Source organism: Myotis myotis, unplaced genomic scaffold (genome assembly GCF_014108235.1).
Source record: "Myotis myotis isolate mMyoMyo1 unplaced genomic scaffold, mMyoMyo1.p scaffold_m19_p_8, whole genome shotgun sequence".
Lineage (NCBI taxonomy): Eukaryota > Metazoa > Chordata > Mammalia > Chiroptera > Vespertilionidae > Myotis > Myotis myotis.
The window spans coordinates 56860957-56877579 of record NW_023416390.1 but is presented as its reverse complement, the minus strand read 5'-3'; the positions used below and the strand labels follow the sequence as shown (position 1 = coordinate 56877579).

Sequence of the window (16623 nt, the reverse complement as noted above, 5' to 3'; positions counted from 1 at the left end):
TTCTCTGCACTGCATGATCATTTTTCTTTTTAGAATCACTTCTAGAGAGAAAAATATTTCAGAAACATATTTTTCCCCTCAGGTATAACCCTGAAGTTATGCCATAGCTATAGCAAAATACAGTCTATCTTCATGTTTAAGTGTTCTCAATTTCTAAATTGCCATTTTTGTTACTTTTGCAGAAATGGATTCATATGGTCTTACTGCATCTGTTTCTATTTTATGAATGTATTGTTTCCAAAGTGATCAGATCTGCAAAGTAATTTAGGTTATGATTCTTTTGTTTTGGGCATTCCAAAGAAAAATCATTTAGAATGTATACTTTTTTTTCAAGTAGATTTATTTCTAAGCTTATGAGTTTTTATGTGTTCAAACGTTAATATAGGGGTTGCAAATAATAGAAACAGTCTGCAAGGAGATTGGGAGAGGACATGATTGAAACTTGAAGACAAATGCATGTTATACAATTAATTTCTATATAAACCATTTCAGAGATGAAAATGGCTACCATAAGTTGGAAGATAGTTTTCTTAGAATTGAAATCTCTTGGCTCTTGAAAACAATTTAATTTTCTTTTAAAAATAATATTCAAGGCATTTCAATATATAGACTACTTAATATATAGACTTTTACATATGAAAATTTCTATAAAGCAGCATGACATCAAAAAAGTGTTTATTATGTGGTATCACTTACCCTAATAGGCATATATCTAATTAGTAAGTTTTCCTAAAATCATTCCTAAAGTCTACATCAAGATAAAGATCCTTAGCCCACTGCATGTGAAGGAATTAATACTTACTATTTCCTCCATATTTAGCATTTCTGTTGTGTGTGTTTTTTAGAAATTTATTTCCATCATAAAATTGATGTAAACTCTTACTTCTCCCCTTTGCAAAATATTTTCATAAATTCTTTTGTTTAAAAAAAAGCGTAACCCTGCCCAAGTGTGAACTTAATCAGCACCTTCATTTTCTGTTCATGACCTCAGCTACGTCATGTTTCTTGCTTTAAAACTAAAACTGTTGGAAGTGGGGTAGTGTGCTGGAGTTTTCCCATTGCAACTTTTCTCATTGTTTCTTGATAAAGTGAATATTGTTTTTTGTTTAATGTAAACTATTAACAGCGGGATCTTGATTTTTCTTTATTTCAGTTAGCAAAATATAATGAGAAAGTGAATTTTTGTTAAATTATTTTGTGGAAAAATATATCTTAGTAATTGCTACTGTTGATATTATTCTAAACATATTGATTAGAAGATTTGATGGTCTTTAGATAAGAACATAAAAACTTACACTTGTGTAGTGATGGATATGAACAGAATGCTATTAACGCTTAGCTTATTTGAGCAACACTACAAATAGGGAAAACATATTTTACTGATGTGAAACTATTTTTGGTTGATTTTTAAAATTGAACTTTTGATAAAACTTCTTTTGATTTCCCGTTAAAAACCATGAAGAGACTCACCCTATTGCTAGAACTGGAGAAGATTTCTCCTCCTCTCTGGCCAGTAGAGCGGGATTGAGAGAGTGGTCAGTGCATCACCAGTTCCAGGCCTGTCATGAGGACAAAGAACCTACATTAGTAGCTTTATTGGGTCTGCCACTTTCTGATACAAATTTGCTCTTTTCTGTCCCTACTTCTACTACTGCCTTCACCAGTACCACCACCACAGGAAACAGACATCAGCCCTTCAAACCCAACAAGCCTAGAGACAGTAGACTGACTACATTTTGAAATGATTTCACACATCTCTTTGCAGTACCAAGATGATATATTTTCTAGCTTTTAAATGCTTTCAGCATTGTTTCATTAAAAATGTAGCCCTCAGGAGTCACGTGTAAGCCTGAAGAAATATCAAAGAAGTTGAGAATTTGTCACTGCTACAGTAGCACATACCCATCTATAATCTATCCTTGCCTTTTATAACCTGAATGGAATCCAAAGCCAATTGTAATCACACTGACTGATTTATTTGCACTGGCAGAGCTCACATCAGTATGCTCTCTAAATGTTCCCTTTTGATATATTCCTAAACAAAAGAAGGCTAATGTAGTAATTAGGACTGTCGTATTTTATGACTAGAGCTATGCAAAATATATGGAGCCATTTCCAATACAATTCTTGTATCTGAAAAAAAATGTTCCATCTTTGAGGTCCTTTATCCCAGGCATACTAGAAATGCTCAATAAAATAAAGTAGATTGGCCACAATATTGCAAAGCATAAGGTCCAGTTTGCTATTCTGTAGCTGTTTTAGCTAGCATTTTAATTGCTTTAAATAGGTTTTTAAACATCGAGAAAACCATGTTGACCAATACAACTTTTCATTTCCATAGCAGATTAACACTGGCAAGTTGGAAGGGCAAGCACCTCGGCGACTCAGAAACTGTCAGAGGGCCACCTGTGAGCTTCCTCACAGCCCGCCAGCCTCTGGGTCCTCTAGGAAAGGCACAAAGAGCCCTGGGGGCTTTCGTTTGCCCTGAGGACATCACTGTACCACAGTAAATACTTTTAACTGTTACCCTTGTCATTATTTATAGTAATAATCTGATAATCCAGTGGAGTGAGTGGCCTCGATGTGACTTGTTCCTCATAGGCATAGAACTTGGTCACTTGCACTACAGCAAGTTGTCCAAGAAGGTGGGAGTACAGCCTCCAGGTGAGCAGTCTTGAGAGCAGCTAAAATAATTATTTACAACCAGTAGTTTCTGCCATAGTCACAGTCTGCTTGGGAAAAATGTGAGTGTCCTTAAACCTGACAAGGGATGGGTCTGGGCTGCCTGTCACTACTTGTGCCAATTTAGCAGAGACAAGGTTGAATCGTATATGAGCATTTTATTTTACAACTAGAGCCCCGGTGCATGAAATTCATGCACTGGCGGGGGAGGGTGGGAGGGTCCTTCAGCCCAGCTTGCTCCCTCTCGCAGTCCAAAAGCCCTCAGGGGATATCCGATTGCTGGCAGGCAGACATCCCTTTCACACTCTGGGGCTCTCGCCGTCTGGGACCCCTCACTCCTTACTGCCAGCCTGCAGTGGAGGCAGGAGAGGCTCCTGCTATCCCAGCTGCGCTCACCAGCTGTGAGCCCGGCTCCTGCGTTGAGCATCTGCCCCTTGGTGGTCAGTGCGCATCATAGCAACTGGTCATTCTAGTTGTTCCGCCTTAACATCCCTTAAGCTTTTCTTATACAGACAGTGCCGGCAGCATGGGAGAGCAGCAGGTTATCTGCTTCCCTTCACCCCCATAAGCCAGCTGCTTATATTGGGTAGAAAAACAACGATTACATGGGGAAATGGGCAAAAGGAATATGAATAGGTATAATGGTTACAGGTTACAGCAATGTGGGCTGGGGTAGCAAAAGATGGGTGCCTCTGGGACTATTGTTTCAGCAACAAGGTTGCTCATCTTTCCATGGTGGTAGGCCGTTCTCAGATAAGGAGAATGGACTACATTTTGAGGTTAACTCCCAGGCCCAGGGTGTACAAATCCCAGCCAGGTCAGAATGTGCTTTCTTTAATCAGTACAAACCAATCACAGTTAACAGAGCATGATTAACTACAGCTAGTCCCTACTATTCCATTTCTCCCATTCCCCTGCCGACCCCCCAAAACCCTGGCAACCAGGCCTTGCTGTGCCTCTGTTTTCTATCTGCCTCACTCTACCCTCCTTTTGGTTAGTGTTAGGCTGAGCTGAGCTGAGCTGGACTTGATGTTCCTTGGTGGTCCTTTCTGGACTAGAATCAGAATCATTACACTGAGTTTTACAATTTGTGGGAGATAGTTTTGTTTCTCTATTTAACATTTGCAATAAGAAGTGCTATGGAGAGTAGAATAAAATTTCATTTCATTTCTTTGGGTTATCAATAAGTTCCTATTTTGAATTGCTTTAAGCTCTTCTCCCCTTTAAGCCTTAACATGCCAATTTTTAAGATTCTACAAATATAGATTAAATTTTTTTTTTAAATCCTCATTCATCTTGTCATGCTGTTGCCATCTCGTAAAAGTAGTGTAATGGAAATCAATTTGTTTTTAAATTCTCATATTGAACTTCTCATGCTATAACCATATTGAAAATTGTAAAGGAAATTACTGAATATGCCCAGTATGCGTAATTAATGTTGCTTAGAGACCTAAGTGTTTTGTTTCTATTTCTTTACTTCTTAGTTCCTGCATTTGAAAAAATTGTACTAGGCTCTTAAATTTAAATGTATTTTTAAAATATATTTTATTGATATTTTACAGAGAGGAAGGGAGAGGGATAGAAAGTTAGAAACATCAATGAGAGAGAAACATCGATCAGCTGCCTCCTGCACACCTCCTACTGGGGATATGCCTGCAACCAAGGTAGGTGCCCTTGACCGGAATCGACCCTAGGACCTTTCAGTCCGCAGGCCGACGCTCTATCCACTGAACCAAACCAGTTAGGGCTTAAATGTATTTTTATAATGTCACCAAGTTTCTCTTCAGAGAACTCAGAATCGCAAGTTACATTTGTAGCACGTTTAACACAGACGCCCCCCTACACTGCCACCACCTGAAAACTTTTTCCTTTGCAATGGAAAATGAATAAATTTCAAAGTGTAATCTCAACAGAAATATTCCTCTTTGAGGAAAACAAGTTTTCTAATTCAAACATCTGATCCATAAGAGTAGCAAAGTTACCTATTTTATTCAGTTTTTTATTCTCAGTACCTAGAATATTGTCCTGCAGGTGGTATGTATAGTACTCAATTTTGTTTTCGTTGACTTAGTCATATTTAAGTTTTTAAATTAAAAAAAAAATCTCCATTTTTAATATGCTCAAAACTGTAAAAGAACTTACTTAAAATCCTTGCCTATAGACGTTATCCCCTAAATACCCAATACATTTATAGATAGCACACACACACAGTGTGCACACAGACATGCACAGGTGTACATTTGCTTGTGGAGGTCAGGTTACTGGCACCTACAGCCCTTTGAGATGTACTAAAAATTACAGTGAAAATACCTCCAAATAACTAGAGAGAGCCTATATTTTGCTCTTTAGGCACTCAGTCTTTTTCACTCTAGTTTGAAATACATGCTTTCGTTAACTTTGTATTTTTGTGGAATATGTTTTAGATGTTACATTTGGCTAAGGCATGGGGGCATGGGTAAGGCGAGGAGAGATCTCACAGGGCAGGGAAGGATGGAGATCAGAGTTAGAAGAGGAACAGTGATAGCAACAGCTGACGTTCAGGGAAGGGGACAGAACAACAGGAAGGCAGGCCCAGGGATTAATGATGTCGCCATCTGGTTGTGAATGTTCACAGTGACGTTTTCAATTACCAAGAAAAGTGTGTGTTCTGTATATTCCATTTAACAAGTCAGGAAAAGGCATAATACCTTAGGAGTATTTGAAATCAGAAAATAAATTAGCATTTGAAGGATAAGCTTTGAATATCCAGAAACTTTAGTCTCGTGGAGCAGTTCTTCACTCCAAGATGATAGAGAATGAAATGTTACTAAACAGTACAAAGGATGCACGTAGCCAGTTTTTAAAAGAGTGCATTAAAAGGTCATAACTAGGGAGAATATCACTGAGATACTGGGCTAGCTCTACCCATCTATCCTTACCAGAGAGGCAGGCAGACTTGTTAGAATAACAGTGTGTCCTGAGCACTTACTGTGGGCCAGGCACTGTGCAAGCAATGGCAGTGTGTGTGGCTCCTTTAACTCCCATCACTAAATTGCAGGATTTGTGGAGATTATCTCATTTAAGTAGGAGGGAACTGAGGTGTGAATGGGTTAAGTAGCTGTTCATGGCCCCCATTTGGCCCCCAGTTACAGAGCTTGTGCTCTTGCCAGTGCTCAGGAGGGCCATCCTAATGGAAGCATGACCACTTCCTAGCATTGTGGCTCCAGGCCAGCCATGTAGTGTTTCCAAGGCCTGTCTGTTGGATGATGGGGATAAGTAATTTATTGATGGCCTATTGCATGCAGGCATTGTGAGATACATGAGAATAAAGGGACTTAGAAATTCTCTAAATGGTAAAAATGATTATGAACATTGTTATGATATCCTTATATTCAGCAAAATAGAAATAAAAATGTCTTTACTGGAAGTACAGTTTTATTATGTAGCATTGTGCACTAAGAAGTAAAGATTAATTTAGTCCTCAAATATTTTCAAATTAGACATCTCCCTGCCATATTTTTCTCTTATTCCACTCCCACAGCACAGCAGAAAAGTCCCGGTTGCATTGTATTCCTTTTATTCCACTCATGTAAGCTGCATAAAGGAGACAGGGACAGTAATAGGAACTTGTTTTATTTGTGGTTCCTTTTGCATTAGTGAATGGTCTGAATTGAACATGCCACCAGAAGCTAGAAGGTCCTGTATTCTCATATAATCATTCATCCAACTTGGTATATGCACATCTGTTACCCATTTATAATTGACTTTGGGACAAGTTCACATTCATCATCTGTTGGGACTTGAGGAGAGCAGAAACCCTGCTGAGCCCTCTTTACTTGCAGGTGGCAACAGGGAGTGTAACAGTGAAGTGTTGAGGAAGCTGTGTTGCAATGAATGAAACTTCGCTGTCCCACCTAGAGCCCTCTTCTCTCCGAGGCCAGTCATTCTGTCCTCTGCACGCAGTGCCATTGGGAAGCCAGAGATCCAGAACTTGGGAGAATTGAATAAGCAGCATAGAAGAGAGCAGGCCAGCTTCCACATTTAGGTGGGAGCCACGGGGCACTAGACAGTTGAGATTTAATTCTGATCAGCTTTGTGCCCTCAGGAGGAACCCTTTCATCCCTCTGCCTTTTGGGGGTTGGCCTCCTCAGTGGGAGTCGGTGCCTCTCTTCCTCTGTTTCCTTTCTTTAACAGCTGTTTCCTTTTCCTGCTTCCTCAGTTTTGGCCTTTTGCTCTTCCTACACCCCCACAGCAGCAATGTCTTCCATTGTTTTTATAAAAAGTGGTGAAGGTGGAAAAGAGTTTTTGAAATGTGAGGTATGGGGTCGGTTCTTCTAAGTTGTAAACTGCTGAAGGGCAAGTGCCTTTGTTACCCATTACTCAGAGCGTTAGTAAATCTCACAAGCTGACTGCCTTTTACTGTAACAGAGCACAACTATTAGGGCATCTCAGCAGATACAGAAGTTAGGATTTTCTAATAATACCTGCATCTAGTTAATAACATCCAGACTTATTTAAACCTGATCCCAGTAGTTCTCTTTACCATATCTATGAACAATTATAGCTATTTATTAATATATGTCTGCATATTTACTACCTAGGTCAGTGATGGCGGACTTTTTAAGCTCGGCGTGTCAGTATTTTGAAAAACTCTAACTTAACTCTGGTGCCATGTCACATATAGACATTTCTTGATATTTGCAACCATAGTAAAACAAAGACTTATACTTTTGATATTTATTTTATATATTTAAATACCATTTAACAAAGAAAAATCAACCAAAAAAACGAGTTCGTGTGTCACCTCTGACACACGTGTCATAGGTTCACCATCACTGACCTAGGTCATGCTTGATTTAAACCTGGTACCTTAGTGAAGTTTCACAAATGCATTGCATGATTTCGTTAGTTTAATGTTTATAGAAATTATTTGAAGGTAAAATCTCTACATAAATGCCAAGAGTTATGATTGCTTTCTTTATGTAATTCCCAGGACTTATTTTCTCCTGCATATAGTTTCTCTCATGATCAATCAAGAAAGGTTTATATGAAAGCCTTTGAAAATATTTCAAACTTAGAAGCATATTTTTGGTTGAAGTAGATAATGGGTTATTCTTGCTGGGTTTAGTCTTTTAAAAAATGAACTCTAAATTCAGATAAAATTGCTGTCTTTTCAATTATTAATACCTGGAATACCTTAGGATACTACCCATCAAACATTCTGCATTTAACTGTCAGATTATTTTTAAAATGTATACTGAATTTGTGCCACTATTCTGGGATTTCTTTGAACTGAATATTGTGTAAGTAGAGAAATTTTATGTAAGACCTAATAGTATTAAATAAAAGGAATAAGAAAAAGATCTCAAATATGAATTTTTTAGATTCCATCATATAAAGTTCTTTTCCCAATTTTTTTTTTATGCAGTAATTTTTAAATTCAAACAGCATTTTTCTTCAGGTGTTTGCTTTACTCTCCTTGAGAGATTGTGAAAACTGTATTTAATTACTGCATTTAGAGAAACCTGCAAACAGGAAATGCTTGGGTTACGATGGTTAAATAGCAAAAACTATAGGCAATATATATTTAAACCTAATGTTTTTGGAATCTTCCTTTTGTAAGTAGTCACATGATATTTGGGAGTTTGGTTGCTATCAGTATACAGTAAAGAAAAGTGAAATTTTTGTTGGGACAAATGTCAGCATATGGCATGAGCCAAAAAATGTTGCAGTGGACAGCCCAAGTGAGGTGTCAAAATCAACTTAATTTTCCTTTTGAGAAAAAGATTCTCTCTCAGGCAATGCAGTTCAGTGGTTAGAAGATAGGCATAGAGAAATAACATGCTGAGCATTGAGGTAAGCATAGATTATGAATAAAAAGCAGATAAAAAGACAGTACAAAGTAGGCCTGGAGCATATGCAGAAATGGCTGAAATATAAAAGTTCAGGTGTAAAAGCTAAGAGGTAAGTTGGAATCACAAAGCACAAGGCCATTAGTAAGTCAAAGGCTTTTTAAAAATAATCTTAATTCTGTCACTGGAGATGGAGTGATTTTTAGAAAAGAGCACTTATTGATTTAGCATTACGACTTCCCTCCTGACAGAGTAGCCAGGGACAGTGTGGCATGTCATTCTGAAAATGGCCTTTGGAGTCTACCAATGTGTCTTGAATTCTTAACTCTTTTTATTTATTTATTATTATTATTTTAAATATATTTTTATTGATTTCAGAGAGGGAGAGAGAGAGAAATACCAATGATGAGAAAGAATCATTGATTGGCTGCCTCCTGCATGCCCCCTCCTGGGGATCTAGCCCCCAAATTGAGCATGTGCCCTTGACTGGAACACTTCATTCAGGAGGCCAACGCTCTATCCACTGAGCCAAACCAGCTAGGGCTATTTTATTTTTTAAATATATTTTTATTGATTTTACAGAGAGGAAGGGAGAGGGATAGAGAATTAGAAATATCAATGAGAAACATCCATCAGTTGCCTCCCGCATGCCCCCTACTGGGGATTGAGCCCACAACCAAGGTACATGCCCTTGACTGGAATCAACACAGGACCCTGCAGTCTGAGGGCCAACACTCTATCCACTGAGCCAAACCGGTTAGGGCAGACTTTTAACTCTTACAAAAAAAAATTATTTTTTGAAATCTTCACTCAAGGATATGTTTATTGATTTGAGAGAGAGAGAGAGAAAGAGAGAGAGAGAGAAACATTAGTGTGAGAAAGATCTACTGGTTGCCTCCTGTACCCACCCCAGCTGGAAATTGAACCCGAAACCTAGGTATGTGCCCTGACCAGGAATTGAACCTGCAACCTTTTGGTGTATGGGGCAATACTCCCAACTAACTGAGCCACCCAATCAGGGCTTAACTCATTTTTAAATGGTAAGTATTAAATCAGAGTAGTAAGGTATATATAGCAAGTATGTTTCTAGAATTTTATCAGGAGAATTACTTGTGAAATGCAGTTTGTATTTCTTTCCATATTTCAAAGAGGAAAAGCAGACTAATGGAGGAAAGAACCTAAAATATCCCTTAAATTTGAATAATACATGTAACATTACTCTTACACCAAAACCAGCAGCTGCAGCGATATTTCAAGAAAATTACAAATCAATATGTCTCAAATATAAATGCAGAAATTTTTTTACAGAAAATTACCAAGTACAGTCCAACAACATAAAAAGTTAATTTCTCATGACTACATGTGGTTTATTCTGAGAATGCAAGGTTGGCTTAGGATTTGAAAATTAAGCAAGGCAATTCACCATATTACTAGAAAGAGAAAACCCATGTTATCACCCCAACAGATAAAGCATTTGATAAAATTAAATACTCATTCATGAACTCTCAGTAAAATATGATAAAAGTATCTATGGGAAACCTAAAGCTAATTAAATATAATAGCGAATGATTAAATTAAAATATGAATTATAAATTAAATCTATATATATAAAAGCCTAATGTGCAAAGTGTTCCCTTGGGAGTTCAACTGACCGGGAGTCTAATCACTCACTTTGATGTGTGCTGACCACCACGGGGCGGTGCGGAATGAAGAAAGGCCTCAGCTGGCAGCGGGGGAAGGGAGGCCCCTGCCGGCAGCCGCCAGGGACCCTACCTGTGCACGAATTTCATGCACTGGGCCTCTATTATGATAAAAGACTAAACACTTTTCTTCTAAGATTTAGGCCAGTGCGGTAAGTCATGAAAAAGAAAGAAAGGACACACAGATTGGAAAGGAAAATTAAAACTCTTTAACCCATCCAGCATGGTTCAGTGGTTGAGAGTCGACCTATGAACCAGGAGGTCACAGTTCAGTTCTTAGTCAGGGCACATGCTTGTGTTGTGGGCTTGATCCCCACTGTGGGGCATGCAGGAGGCAGCCTATCAATGATTTTCTCTCATCATTGATGTTTCTGTCTCTTTCTTTCCTCTCTGAAATCAATAAAAATATATTTTTAAGAAAACCAACTCTTTTCAAAGAAAACATAAATATATATATATATATATATATATATATATATATATACACACATACATATATAGATATATATATATATATATATAACTCTAGGGCAGGATTTGGCAAAGTACAGCCAAATTTGGTCCATGACCTGTTTTTGTATGACCTTTGCCAAGGTACTTTTTACACTTTCTTTTTTGTTTGTTTCTTCTTTTAATTTTATTTATTTATTGTTGTTGCCTGTGCAAGTATAAGATGGATACAGCCATGTTGGAAAACAGCTTGGCAATTTCTTATAAAGTTAACTATAGGCTTATCATATGACCCAGCAGTTCTACTGGGTATAACCCAATAATGAATAAATACATATGTCCACACAAATACTTGATATGATTGTTCATTATATTATTATGTACAATACCCCCAAATTAAAAACAACTTAATTATCAAGAGGTTTATGAATAAAAAATTATGTCCATACTATGCTGCTCAACAAGAAAAAAGGAAATCACTGATATAACTTGGATGAATCTCAAAAATTTGCTGAATTAAGTAAGTCAGACATATAAGACTACAGACTACATTATTCCATTTATGTAAAATTTTAGAACATTAAAAATTCATCTATAACAACAGAAAGGGAATCCATGCTTGCCAAGGAGTAGGGGAGGGAAGTGCTACAAAGGAGTTGTTAATTTTTGAGTTGTGGATTCATTGTGTACATTTAGTAAAACCGATCAAACTCAACACTTTTAAAATAGGTGTGTTTTATTGTATCTAAGTTATAACTTGACCAAGTTAACTTTAAGTAAAAAGTATTAATATGGTTGTTGTTTTTAATCCCAGCATGACTTAGCTGAAACGAGACTGTGAGCTTTAGCAAAGCACAGATTCTTTGGTAGACATTTATTTTACTTCCAACTTGGTATCAGGCACCCAAGAAATAGTTTTAAACAAATGTCTGAGTGAACCGTAGATATAAGGTGACAATGATTGGCTGGGAGTAGAAGGAAGCTCTTGGGAGGTCAGCCAGTGAGGTTCAAGGGCTGAAGTTCTAGTCTAGCTGCGGCTGCATGAAGTGGTGGATATAAAATTTTTGGTTTAGTTTTTTTTCATCCTCACTTTTTTTCTGGGAAGAGGAATGTGTACAATGTAATGCACCGTGGCTGGAATGGCAGATAAAATCTTTGGATGGCAGACAGGGATCCAGACAATTACCTTATAAAGGAAATGATTTTATTGAAATAACCTAAGGAAGACTGTATTGATAGTTTTAATAAAATGACACCTTACTCATCTATTTGAGGACCAGGCTGTGGAAATAAAATCATATGCTTTAGGAGTATTTTAAGATTGAAACAGTTACGTTCATATTTACTTATGAAGAAGCAGAATAGGTGGATAAGTAAGACTTTAACCCTGTGGGAAAATTTAATATTTATATTTGGTTGCTCTATGTTAATGCTGAAGAAATTGCTTTAGGTTATACAACTCCATAAATGTTATGTTGTCAGGAGTACCAGAAGCGTATTTTACTGGGGAAGATTGTTTTATTTCATATCTGAAAAATAAACTTGACTCAGTATAGTCTGCCTTTTAATCCTTTAAAATTTTATTGTCCTACTTTTCAGTTTTTGGGGAAAATTCTGAGTGGCCCTGCATTCACATCCCTATAAGGGTGGGTGCTTTAGTTGAATTCCCACCCACCCCCAATCCAGATTTAGGTGCTTCCTGCACCCTTTGCTATTTCTCAGGGGACTGCTGTGCCCACAGGTAGTTAGGTGCAGTCACTCCTCTGAAGTCATCCATATTTCATCTTTCTTTTGTTTTAACCCTGATAACTCATTGGCTTATCTTTGCCTTATTGTGAAAAGTTCATGCATTTGATTATGTGGGCTTTTGAATAAACAGATATGGTTAATCTAGCAGTGGTTCTCAACTTTCCTAAGGCCGAGACCCTTTAATACAGTTCCTCATGTTGTGGTGACCCCCAACCATAAAATTACTTTCGTTGCTACATCATAACTGTAATTTTGCTACTGTTATGAATCGTATAGTAAATATCTGATATGCAGGATGTATTTAGGCAACCCCTGTGAAAGGGTCGTTCGGCCCCCAAAGGGGTCACGACCCACAGGTTGAGAACTGCTGATTCTATGAAATGCATCATTGTGTTCTTAATAACACCTCTTATAACTGGAAATAGATGTTTCCATGAAAAGGAAAGAAAATTAACCCCCACCCCATTCCATTAATTTATCTACAGTTTTCCTGTGGAACGTTGACAGCCTTTCTCTCCGATAAAAACCAGAGCAGGATTCCTTAGGATGTGATTGATAGACTACCTTCCTCATAATCAACCAGTATGTCTGCTTGTGAAAATCAATCCTAAAATAATGGAATTGGGAGGGGAGTATATTTGACAGTCACCAATGGTTATTAAAAATAGTGGGTAAATATGATGAGTAGGATATTTACATAATTTATTTACATAGTCTCAAAGTATCTCCTCATAAGATGTTATTAATTACAAAGAAGAAGAAAGTAACTTTATAGCAGAAAAACCTAGCACAGACCACCTAAACCAAGTGATCTAAGCTAAGTATACTTTCCCTCTTGCCATTTCTGTGCATAAAATTTCCTAACTAGCCTCTCTGGACCATGATTTCCAAGATGGAGCAAAAACGTTGGTTGCCTTTCAGATTATGCCGGATGCCATAATAATATCAACACTTTTGACTGTTGTATTTCTGTACCTTGACAACATGCAGATGCCTTTAAATCTTATCTAGCTGAGTCATAATTGCCTGTTAGCCTCTTTGTGCAAATATCTGTTTTAAAGTTTTGAACAATGTGAGTTTTTTGATTCCCAGATGGGGTTCTTGAAGGAGCACAGACATTTCTAAGGTGTCCATACAGACCTATGTAGGATTTGTTAGGGCAAATTGGCAACTACCCATGTATTGCTGCAATATTTCATGTCTCCTGGGATATGTAGGTCACCACCAACACTTGATCCATTTCCTTGAATCACTTGTTCTGCAGATGTCAGAGCTTTCAGCGGTCTAGTGCCACCATGAGATGCTGCAGTCCCCGCTTGTTAGCCCCCTGTGCCTGCAAGAGTGGGGGCCAGTCATCTCCCCTCCCTGGATGGTCCTGCATGTAAAATGTAGACAGAATCACAGAGACTAGCTCAGAGACCTTTTAGCTTTTTACAAGTAGAAAAATATTTTATCCTCATAAAATTCATTTTAAGTAGACAAATTTGAAATTGAAAAAAGGAAACTCAATCAAAGGAGAAGGTAGAGATTGATTTAACTGCATAACCTAGTAATTAATCTTTTGTGTTGAACAGTTTGGAAAGAGTCATTAATATTCCAATGCCCATATTTTGCATTTATTAATGAAATTTTAAATTAAGAAGTTTTCTTGGTTTAATTACCATGATTTTATTGAAGACATAGTAGCTTACTCTGATTGAACTTAACACCTTTCAGTTATTGCTTTAAAAAATCATATGAATTTATAGAAATAAAGCATCTAAGTTGTGAAAAATATTTATGATTATGCCTAATATATATGGTTGTGGTTTTTAAAAGGCTTCTAAAATTATTCAACCCAGTGTAAATAGTGTTTCACTTCAGAGCAGTGTAGCTAATGGTTATGGGGTTGTCCCAGCATCTTAGCGGAGGCGGAGAAAACGCCAGAAGGGTCTGCCACACATGGAGGATCAAAACTCACTCTCCTGAGGCCCCTTCTGTGGGCCTCGCAGGGGGAAAAAAATGTGCTGCCAAGAAGTTAAATTGGACAGCCTATTCATGTGGAGAAATGTTGCCTGAAATGTAGGAGCTTGTTTATATATTTATACATAAAATGTGCATCAAGGTGGATTAGTAAGTGAATCTCTAGCAGTATTGCCAGAATTATAAGAAAGGTACCTGTAGGTTAAAATGTCACAACCTAAAAATATAAGATGGAGATGTGTGTTAATGTTTTTAAAGCAGGTTTATTGATGTATAATTTACATACAATAAAATATACCCTTTCAGTGAATAGTTCTATGAGTTTTGACAAGTGAATACAGTCATGTAACCACACTCAAGATATAGAGCATTTCATCACCCCAGGACATGTGCTGTAAAAGATTTTTCAAAAGGTGGGTGTGAGTCTTTGGACAAGCAATGTGGCCCAACAATCACTTTGCCACCATGGCTGTGCCTCCCTGCAGGGCTGATTTCCTGCCCTCCTCTTTGGCTGCACAGTCAGCAGGGGTGGCAGCCTGGGATCTTTTCAATTTGACAGGCTCATGGACTCTGTCTGCTTCACCGACCCAGAGAAGAAGGAGGGTTCCTGGCAGCCCGTGTTCCAGTGAAAAGTAGTGTTCGAAATGCTCTTCACTCTAAATTCTCTAGCTGTAGATCTTAAAGTCTTTGCAACACTGGGCACTTATGTTCTAAGCATTCAACATTCATTGCTACTTTGTTAGTTTAGGTTTGCAAAATGAGTACTTTAAGAACAGCCTATAAACTTCTAGAAAACAAATGGGGCTCCCTATTGAGGAATTCAGTCAAAACAACCTGGCCTTTTAAAGATGTGACTATTAAAGCAGCATAGGTTGTTTTGCTGCTTACCCATGCTTTTTATATATAAAAAAATACAGCTATATATTCAAAGTGACTTGCATGAATAATTATTTTTTAGAATAACATTTTACAAATACAATTACTTAGCTGTCATTCTTTTTTTTTTCACTTAAGTATTAATAATCATTTTCTAATGTAACTCTAGTTTGCCTGATAGGCTTAAATGGAAAAGAACATCTTAGTGTTAAAATTCCCACCAGGCCTGTGGTCGTTGGATTCACTTAATTAAAGCTATTAACAAGGACAGCTTTTATTTGGCCGTTATAGCTCTAGACAGAGAACTCCAAATTGTTTGTTTCTGGGTTAGAGAAAAGGCATTAATTTGTTTAGTACCACCAGTGCTTCTCTAAATGTTCCCTTCTTTCCTGTAGCAGGAATGTAAGCACGGAGGCAAAGCCACTTCCAAGGTAATCGATCAAACAGGCAGGGCTTTAGCTGCCTGCTGCTTTGCTAAAACCACCCCAGCCAGAATTCTCCCACCTAGTATTGATCACCTTTGGTCCTTTATCCCAGAGACTGAAAGTGTCTACTGAACAGAACTAGGTTTTAAAAGAGAGATGCCAGCCACTTATTCACACTAGCTCCTAAAGGGGGCAATGGTGGGGGGCATTTTCCTAAGGAGTAGTTTTCTAAAATAAAGGCGTATCTGTCTCTAAAGTCTTTTTTCCTTTCTGCAGAAATTTTATTTAAAAATCTTTGCAGCTATTTATACACTATTTGCTAATTTACTAATGCTTACTGTACTATGAACCTCATTTTTAAATTATGTTTACAAAACTAATTACATTTATCTGTAAATGGAAAAACCAGCATAAGTGCCTTACATTAACATAAGTTTGCAGCTTTTTATTGTAATGTTAGGTAAGGAATGGTCACTTTGAAAGAACCAGATTTTAACACTTTTTTATAGACATGGTAGTCTTGCTGCACCTGTATACTAATTGTGGTGGACAAAATCATGATCTCCACTTTAAGGACATGAGATCCTAATACTGGAGCCTTCAAATGTTACTTTATTTGGAAATGAGATCTTTATGGGTGTGATTAAGTTAAGGCCCTTGAGAGAGAGAGCTTATCCTGGATTACCCAGGTCAGCTCTAAATGCCTTCAGAAATGTCCATATAAGAGAGAGAGGCAGAGGGGGACTTGACACATGTTCAGAAGAGATGGCAGCATGAGGTGGAGACAAAAATTGCAGGGATGTGATCACAAGCCGAGGTGTTCGAGCACCCCCCAGAAGCTGTAAGAGATAAAGAAACATGCTTCCCTCCAACCTCCAGAATGAATACACCCCAGATGACAGCCTTGGTTCCAGTCAAGTGAAACTAATTCACATTTCCGGCCTCCAA

At 37.7% G+C, this 16623-nt stretch overlaps 1 protein-coding gene across 12 annotated transcripts in view; it reads left to right on the top strand.

The window, feature by feature from the left end:
• The window catches only part of PKP4 (plakophilin 4), a 247690-nt gene that overhangs the window by 94181 nt on the left and 136886 nt on the right, over nucleotides 1-16623 (top strand). For 2 of the 12 annotated variants that reach the window (XM_036320382.1, XM_036320383.1), the window contains one exon: nucleotides 2342-2506. The exons of 9 other annotated variants lie outside the window; for them this stretch is intronic. The gene's annotated coding sequence lies outside the window, so the exon portion shown is untranslated. The remainder of the gene's footprint in view (nucleotides 1-2341; nucleotides 2507-16623) is intronic. One more of the 12 variants, XM_036320385.1, reaches the window with a different exon arrangement.